We start from the raw sequence: 9,525 nt of genomic DNA on the forward strand, positions 1-9,525 counted from the left end.
GCTTGGGCCGAGCCACCTGAAGTTGGCTCGGCTTCGGCCGAGCCCCTCTAGGTGGTGGTTTTTGGTGTTTTCCGCCTTTGGTTCTGTCCGTGATTTGATTAACTTAGTCTTTGATTTGGTTGATCTGATTTGGCAGTAAATCCGGATCCCGATTAGGCAGTAAATCCGCTTCTGAGTTGGAGTCCGAAACCGATCTTGATTCGATCGTCATTCGTCCGAGTATGCCTTTGGTTGGATGACTCGTTGACTCTTCGAACACTTGGCTTGATCCCGCACATGAATGGACGTATTCCGTTGTTTGCGTGCAATTAGTCAATCTCGTCGCCTCGTTGGTTTGTCGGTTCGTGCCGAGCTGAGCTAAGGGACCTATAAGCAATTTTATATGCCTACAGATACCCCCTCCAAAGTATTTCAGTCTCGTTCTTTTATAGAAGAGTCTGGAATACTTTGGATATGATTGTCCCCACCTTCAGTCGGTGTAATGGGACCTTGGAATGGCTTCTGTTCTTGATTCCTTCAATCCTTCAGGCTATTCGGTGCTTCGTCGAATGTCTGCAAGAGTTCCGGTGCTGCATTTATTGTCTGACCGTTGTCGGAAATTCGAACTTGAAGTCAATTCCTGGTTTTCTGATTTTTAGCTCGTGCTTGTTGGTTGAACACAGAACTGACCCTCGAATGTCGGCGTTGAGTCTTTATTTGCGACGCGTTGTCCGGCCTAGTGTTGTTGAGTTATCCTTAAGAATGAGAAGCAGTTTATACTCGTATACTTTTCGGAGTATTAAGAAGCAGTTTATACTCGTATACTTTTCGGAGTGTTAAGAAGCAGTTTATACTCGTATACTTTTCGGAGTAGTTAAGAAGCAGTTTATACTCGTATACTTTTCGGAGTGTTAAGAAGCAGTTTATACTCGTATACTTTTCGGAGTGGTGATTCTTTCGTTGCAACGCATTGATTGGCGTTGACCCCGGGTTACGCGTTGCCCGGCGTTAACCTTAGGGTTTTGATTGTTGTACGTTAAATTTTTGCTCGCAACGCGTTGACTGGCGTTGACCTAGGGTTACGCGTTGACCGGCGTTAACCCTAGGGTTTTGAACGTCGTACGTTGAATTTTTGCTCGCAACGCGTTGACTGGCGTTGACCTAGGGTTACGCGTTGTCCGGCGTTGACCTTAGGGTTTTGAACGTCGTTGGATGCTCCGGTCACGAGACCAACTAATGAAGCTGATGCGTTAGTGACTCTCGTATTTATAGGATTTTTGGCAAACCCTCAGCCATCAACGGGTTTGATAAGCCTTTACCGACTACCGTTTGAGTCGGGCTAGCATGCGGATTGTTCAAGTCCGTTCCGCATGTGACGTTAAACTAAAAGAGCTAACCCTTTTAGTGCTACGATATTGAATATGTAGACTTCGTCTTTTTTACGGGAATAGACTACCCGGCGACGCGTGTTAGGCGTTGACTTTAGGGTTTTTGGCTAACCCCCAGCCTTCAACGGGTTTGATTAGCCTTTACCGACTACCGTTTGAGTCGGGCTAGCATGCGGATTGTCAAATCCGTTCCGCATGTAACGTTGTGCTAAGAGAGTGAATTCTCTGAGACTTTGTGCTATGATGTTGAATACATAGGCTTCGCCATTGTTACGGGAATAGGCTACCCGGCAACGTGTATTAGACGTTGACTTATCCCTACTTAGGCTTCGGGATGAGATACCCCAGAATCGAACTCTGGTGTCTTTTTCAATCGGTAAAAGACTAAACCGGCGACACGTGTTAGGTGTCGACATATCCTTTCTTAGGATTCAGGATGACATTCCCCATGCGTGTAAGGCATGGATTTTGGTGTTATTAATAACAAACTGCAACAATGTTGAATATGTGGACGGGTGTTCTTTTTAACGGTTAAGAACTAACCGGCAGCGCGGGTTAAGCGCAGACTTATCCTTGCTTAGGTTTCAGGATAGAATACCCCAGAATCAAACTCTGGTGTCTTTTTGTACGGAAAAAGACTAAACCGGCAGCGCGTGTTAGGCGCAGACTTATCCCTGCTTAGGATTCGGGATAAACTTCCTATTACCTGTGAGGCATAGATTTTGGGAGTTGAAAAAGGTGGTGTCTTCTCTTGGGGCAAAGACGAACCCGAGATGGGAGAGGAAGAATTTTATATTCTATCTCCCGACACTGAAGAAGAATTTTATATTCTATCTTCAGCTGGAAAGGAGACTCGAGGTGGGATCTCCACCCCCAGAATCCGGAAAGGTGAAACTAAGAGTGGGATCTCCACTCCAAGAATCGAAAAGATTCAGATAACCCTAACTGTCGGAAGATTTGATTACCGAACTAAAGATGAATTTCTCGTTTATCGAGAGTGAATTATGGTTTTGACCCTAACTGTAGGAAGGTTTGGCCAAACAGGAGTTTGAGGTGACCCTAACTGTAGGAAGGTTTGATCACTCGATTTGAAAGTGGACCTCTCGTTCATTGGAGGAATCGAGAGGGGATTTTGGTTTTGGTCCTAACTGTAGAAAGGTTTGACCGAATGGAAGGTTTAAGACGATCCTAACTGTAGGAAGGTTTGATCGCTTGATTTGTGGACCTCTCGTTCATTGGGAGAATCGAGAGGGGATTTTGACTGTGGTCCTAACTGTAAGAAGGTTTGACCAAGTGGGTGTTTTGAGACAATCCTAACTGTAGGAAGGTTTGATCGCTCAATTTGTGGACCTCTCGTTCATTGGGGGAATCGAGAGGGGATTTTGACTGTGGTCCTAACTGTAAGAAGGTTTGACCAAGTGGGTGTTTTGAGACAATCCTAACTGTAGGAAGGTTTGATCGCTCAATTTGTGGACCTCTCGTTCATTGGGGGAATCGAGAGGGGATTTTGACTGTGGTCCTAACTGTAAGAAGGTTTGACCAAGTGGGTACTTTACGTCCAGACTCTAACAGAGAGAGTGTTGAGTGCATAGACATGGTGAGAATGGGAGTTCTTATTCATTACATTGCTGTGGTTTTGGGAACTTCCCATTACATAAATCGTCCACCCCCAGTTTCCTCTGCGGAACTGGTTCGGACATTATTATCAGTTAACTAACCGGGTTATCCTTAAGAATATTAGCTTAATATTCTCCAGGAACTTCCCGTCAAAAGTGGGGAAACAGTTTAGACTCATATACCTATTGGAGTATCAGGGAGTAGTTTAACCTCTTATACCGGTCGGAGGATTGAGAAACAGTTTATACTCGTATACTCTTTGGAGTTTTAGGAAGCAGTTTATACTCTTATACCGGTCGGAGTTTTGCCATTCTCAATTGGCTTACCTCAGCGTTATGACGCCGGCTTCAACCAAGGTCTGAATGCTATTCTTGAGAGCAAAGCAATCCTTGGTGGGATGAACGACCCTCCTGTGGTATGCACAGTACTTTGGGTCCGTAGTGTTGTCAGCTTCCTCCTGATTTGTGATAGGTGGTAGCTTGATCTTGTTACCTTCAAGGAGGGATTCGAAGATGGCTGGAACGTCTTCGTCCTTGAAGGAATACTCTCTTTGGAGTCTCGGACCCGAAGTCTTTTGCTGCCTTCGGGATTGCTGTTGTGACGCTTGATTAGCACCACCAGTAGCTGCAGGTGTTTTGCCCTTACCACGAGAGGCGAAATTTGAGTCCAGCGGATTAACCGTCGGTTGGTTCCTCTCGGCCTTCTTCCTTCTAAGGAATCGCTCAGCCTGCTCCCCTCGGACCTTCAGATCCTTCCAAGTGTCAGACGGTGCTGTTCCCATTGCTTCCAACACGTCCAACGCAAGGTTGTTGTGGCAAGTTTGGAGGATGAATTCCTCTGTGATCGGGTCCCGGCAATTCATCGCCTTGTTCCGGAACCTTTTGACGAAGGTGTCGACTAACTCCCCGTCCTTCTGCTTCTCATCGAGCAATGATCCGATAGATATCTCGGTGTCGTCGTCGAAGAAGTTGGCCAGGAACTTGGTCTCCATGTCATCCCAGCTGTTCACGCTTCCTGGCTTGAGGCGGCGGTACCAATCGAAGGCGGCTCCGCGAAGAGTGCCGACGAATGACCGCACCATCAGAGGCTCATTGCCGGAAATAATACCCAGGTGCGATTTGAAATAAATCAAATGCTGAGTGGGGGAACCCTTCCCATCAAACGGCGTAAAGTTAATCAGACTAAACTTCGCCGGATAGGGGATCGATTCCCACTCTCTTGGGTATGGACAGGGAATGCCTGTTTTCTTCGTCTCTTGAGCGGAGATCAATGTGTTGATTTTGCTCTCGAGATCTTTGATCTTCAAGTCTTCACTTGTATCTTCGTTGGCATCCTCGTTACCACCCCCTGTATTGACAGGAGGGTTATTGGCATTGTGAGCTTCATCCCTTTCTGCGTGCTCCTTTTCCTGAACAATCGGGTTACGGCGGTTCGATTCACTTTGCTGGTTCCTGAATGCCTGGATTTGCTGCTCATGCATCTCTCTCATCTGCTGCATGGCCATCTCCATCTCGAATTTGAAACTTTCTTTCTGCTTAGCCAAAGCGTCTTCAAGCATCTTGGCCATTTCTTCCGCGCTTATCATAAATGACTCGCGGGGTTGTCCTTCGCTGGACACTGTATTGTCCGATGCGACAGCAGAGCAGGAATCCGATTCTTCATCTTCCGAAGGCAATCTTGTCCGAACCCTACCATAAGTTCCTCGTGCGATGGCTCCGGACTGCAGACGGGTTACACGCCGGGACGCTTCCAGAAACGATTTGAGATCAATCTGTGTCGATGTCTCTTTGCTGGTCATGTTGGCGGTGACCCTCGGAAATTCTCCGTCTTTAACCACCGTTCTTCTTTGCCGGAAACGCCTATGCCTTGGTTTTGGCGTTTCGGTGCCGAGCCTTTCGAACACTGAAATTCTCTCGGGGACTACCTTGATGCAGTTGCATTGAGACAGTACCGCCCGAATGAGCTTTGAACAAGGGCACTGAGTTTCCTGTTCTCGGGGACTCCTCTTTCTGGTTCTGTTCGTACCCCCAGCACGATAGTACAACTCGTCATTTTGACAGTCGGAGTAACCTATCGTGTGTGGGCACGACTTCTCAGGTATAACATTATCACTATCAGATGATAATGTTTCCATCTGAGGGCGAATTGCCTTCCTTGGACTTTCAAGAGTCACGCGCCTTGAGACATGCCTTTTTGGGCGTGAATTCTCAGCGGGCTCTTGGACCTCAATGCGCAAATTAGCGCGCGCAGTTGCCTTGAGCTCCTTGTCATGTTGGAGGTAGCGGTGACCCCCAGCGTGTTGATTCGTTCGGGGTTTTCTTAGTGGGCCCAAACGTTCTTGGATCGGAGCTTTGCTTCGCTCATCGGGAATTGGACCGAGGCGCTCCAAGACTGGCTTTCTTCTTCGGGAGGATTCTGCATGATCTCCCGGAGTAGCTATGGGAATTCTCGGCGACTTAGCTGGGTTCGCCGGAGGTTGAATTTTGGTTGGAGGCTGCAAAGGTTGCTCCTTAGCCTGAATTGCCGCTTCAGACTTTGGCCTCCAAACTTTGCGAGTTGGTGGCGGCTTCTTGGCCACTTCTTTCTGCAACTTTCTACGGGCTTCTTCGGCTTGAGCCCGTGCCTGCGCTGATAGTGCGCGGCGTTTGCGGATGCGTTCTTCCAGCGTCGAACGATTCCGTTTGACACGGACCCATTCCATTGTTGGCGGCTTGGAAGAGGCGCCGTTCATCTGTTGTTGAGGCTGTTTGCCTCTCTTGTTCTTCAGACCCGCGTTGTAGCGGACTCCGTCGGTGGACTCCATCGCTTTGGCGAATTGTTTGGCCAAGCGTTGGCGTTGCCTTTGGCGGGCTCTCTTTGAGAGAGTCACCGCTCCTTTGGTGACGGAGGAATTGGTTGGAACCAGCTTGATCTGGTTGGAGATTGGTGGAGCCTCATCTGACGCAACTTTGGCGTCAATCGAGATGAGGTCGTCGTTGGTAGCTTCAACTTCTTCGTACCAACGCACCTTTCTGTTGGAAGAGAACTTGGACTTCTTGGACTTGCGGGGGGAGGTTGATCTAGACGAGGATGAAAGGTATTCCTCGAACTTGGTCTGATCGAACTCGTATTCGACCTCCTCCACGACTGGGATCAAGATCCGCGGCTGCGACGCTCCGATCTCGGCAGCGAGATCGGTGGCTCCCACTGTGGTCGCCAGATTGTTCGCTGGAAAATTCGTGTCTTTCTTTGTTATTGATTCCATTGTCATCTTGAGTTACAACTTTTTGAGTTACAAAAGATCCGGTCTTTTTATAAGATCCGGTTACAACGAAAATCAAATAAAAATAAACAAAGATTACAACTTTTCTCCTTTTGTGTCGAACGAATCGCGAGCTCCTGTTTTGCGGTCGCTCGCTTTGTGGGTTCTTTGCCTGCGCCGGGGTTGTTTGCCGTGGACCACCGCGCGATCTAGATCCGGTCGGATCTACGCAGTACAACGGGTATTATTTCACCAAGGAAATAATAGCCGGGGAGGATTGTTTCACCAAGGAAACAATCGTCCAAGTCTCGGGATCTAAGACCAAGCTTAGATCCGGAGTATGCCTGCGTAGATCTGAGATCTGATCCTCTCGAACACCTGCCTTATTTGACGTTGATGATCGCCGAGCACCAGATCTGAAGGAGTGAGTCCCCGAAGTCCCAAAGTTTCAATCTTTTTTAAGTTCCGAGTCTCCAATCCAGCAGGGCTTCGCCTCTCTCCAAAATTTCCAACCTTCTCAAATGACAAGGGGGTGGCCTATTTATAGGCTCTCAGGACAGTGCCCGCAAAAAGAGAAACGTCGGCCACCGTCGGCCACTGTCGGCCACCTCGAGGTGGCCGGCACTGTGCCGAGCCACGGTGTTTTGAGACAATCCTAACTGTAGGAAGGTTTGATCGCTCAATTTGTGGACCTCTCGTTCATTGGGGGAATCGAGAGGGGATTTTGACTGTGGTCCTAACTGTAAGAAGGTTTGACCAAGTGGGTGTTTTGAGACAATCCTAACTGTAGGAAGGTTTGATCGCTCAATTTGTGGACCTCTCGTTCATTGGGGGAATCGAGAGGGGATTTTGACTGTGGTCCTAACTGTAAGAAGGTTTGACCAAGTGGGTGTTTTGAGACAATCCTAACTGTAGGAAGGTTTGATCGCTCAATTTGTGGACCTCTCGTTCATTGGGGGAATCGAGAGGGGATTTTGACTGTGGTCCTAACTGTAAGAAGGTTTGACCAAGTGGGTGTTTTGAGACAATCCTAACTGTAGGAAGGTTTGATCGCTCAATTTGTGGACCTCTCGTTCATTGGGGGAATCGAGAGGGGATTTTGACTGTGGTCCTAACTGTAAGAAGGTTTGACCAAGTGGGTGTTTTGAGACAATCCTAACTGTAGGAAGGTTTGATCGCTCAATTTGTGGACCTCTCGTTCATTGGGGGAATCGAGAGGGGATTTTGACTGTGGTCCTAACTGTAAGAAGGTTTGACCAAGTGGGTGTTTTGAGACAATCCTAACTGTAGGAAGGTTTGATCGCTCAATTTGTGGACCTCTCGTTCATTGGGGGAATCGAGAGGGGATTTTGACTGTGGTCCTAACTGTAAGAAGGTTTGACCAAGTGGGTGTTTTGAGACAATCCTAACTGTAGGAAGGTTTGATCGCTCAATTTGTGGACCTCTCGTTCATTGGGGGAATCGAGAGGGGATTTTGACTGTGGTCCTAACTGTAAGAAGGTTTGACCAAGTGGGTGTTTTGAGACAATCCTAACTGTAGGAAGGTTTGATCGCTCAATTTGTGGACCTCTCGTTCATTGGGGGAATCGAGAGGGGATTTTGACTGTGGTCCTAACTGTAAGAAGGTTTGACCAAGTGGGTGTTTTGAGACAATCCTAACTGTAGGAAGGTTTGATCGCTCAATTTGTGGACCTCTCGTTCATTGGGGGAATCGAGAGGGGATTTTGACTGTGGTCCTAACTGTAAGAAGGTTTGACCAAGTGGGTGTTTTGAGACAATCCTAACTGTAGGAAGGTTTGATCGCTCAATTTGTGGACCTCTCGTTCATTGGGGGAATCGAGAGGGGATTTTGACTGTGGTCCTAACTGTAAGAAGGTTTGACCAAGTGGGTGTTTTGAGACAATCCTAACTGTAGGAAGGTTTGATCGCTCAATTTGTGGACCTCTCGTTCATTGGGGGAATCGAGAGGGGATTTTGACTGTGGTCCTAACTGTAAGAAGGTTTGACCAAGTGGGTGTTTTGAGACAATCCTAACTGTAGGAAGGTTTGATCGCTCAATTTGTGGACCTCTCGTTCATTGGGGGAATCGAGAGGGGATTTTGACTGTGGTCCTAACTGTAAGAAGGTTTGACCAAGTGGGTGTTTTGAGACAATCCTAACTGTAGGAAGGTTTGATCGCTCAATTTGTGGACCTCTCGTTCATTGGGGGAATCGAGAGGGGATTTTGACTGTGGTCCTAACTGTAAGAAGGTTTGACCAAGTGGGTGTTTTGAGACAATCCTAACTGTAGGAAGGTTTGATCGCTCAATTTGTGGACCTCTCGTTCATTGGGGGAATCGAGAGGGGATTTTGACTGTGGTCCTAACTGTAAGAAGGTTTGACCAAGTGGGTGTTTTGAGACAATCCTAACTGTAGGAAGGTTTGATCGCTCAATTTGTGGACCTCTCGTTCATTGGGGGAATCGAGAGGGGATTTTGACTGTGGTCCTAACTGTAAGAAGGTTTGACCAAGTGGGTGTTTTGAGACAATCCTAACTGTAGGAAGGTTTGATCGCTCAATTTGTGGACCTCTCGTTCATTGGGGGAATCGAGAGGGGATTTTGACTGTGGTCCTAACTGTAAGAAGGTTTGACCAAGTGGGTGTTTTGAGACAATCCTAACTGTAGGAAGGTTTGATCGCTCAATTTGTGGACCTCTCGTTCATTGGGGGAATCGAGAGGGGATTTTGACTGTGGTCCTAACTGTAAGAAGGTTTGACCAAGTGGGTGTTTTGAGACAATCCTAACTGTAGGAAGGTTTGATCGCTCAATTTGTGGACCTCTCGTTCATTGGGGGAATCGAGAGGGGATTTTGACTGTGGTCCTAACTGTAAGAAGGTTTGACCAAGTGGGTGTTTTGAGACAATCCTAACTGTAGGAAGGTTTGATCGCTCAATTTGTGGACCTCTCGTTCATTGGGGGAATCGAGAGGGGATTTTGACTGTGGTCCTAACTGTAAGAAGGTTTGACCAAGTGGGTGTTTTGAGACAATCCTAACTGTAGGAAGGTTTGATCGCTCAATTTGTGGACCTCTCGTTCATTGGGGGAATCGAGAGGGGATTTTGACTGTGGTCCTAACTGTAAGAAGGTTTGACCAAGTGGGTGTTTTGAGACAATCCTAACTGTAGGAAGGTTTGATCGCTCAATTTGTGGACCTCTCGTTCATTGGGGGAATCGAGAGGGGATTTTGACTGTGGTCCTAACTGTAAGAAGGTTTGACCAAGTGGGTGTTTTGAGACAATCCTAACTGTAGGAAGGTTTGA

The sequence above is a fragment of the Asparagus officinalis genome, chromosome 3 (genome assembly GCF_001876935.1).
Source record: "Asparagus officinalis chromosome 3, Aspof.V1, whole genome shotgun sequence".
Lineage (NCBI taxonomy): Eukaryota > Viridiplantae > Streptophyta > Magnoliopsida > Asparagales > Asparagaceae > Asparagus > Asparagus officinalis.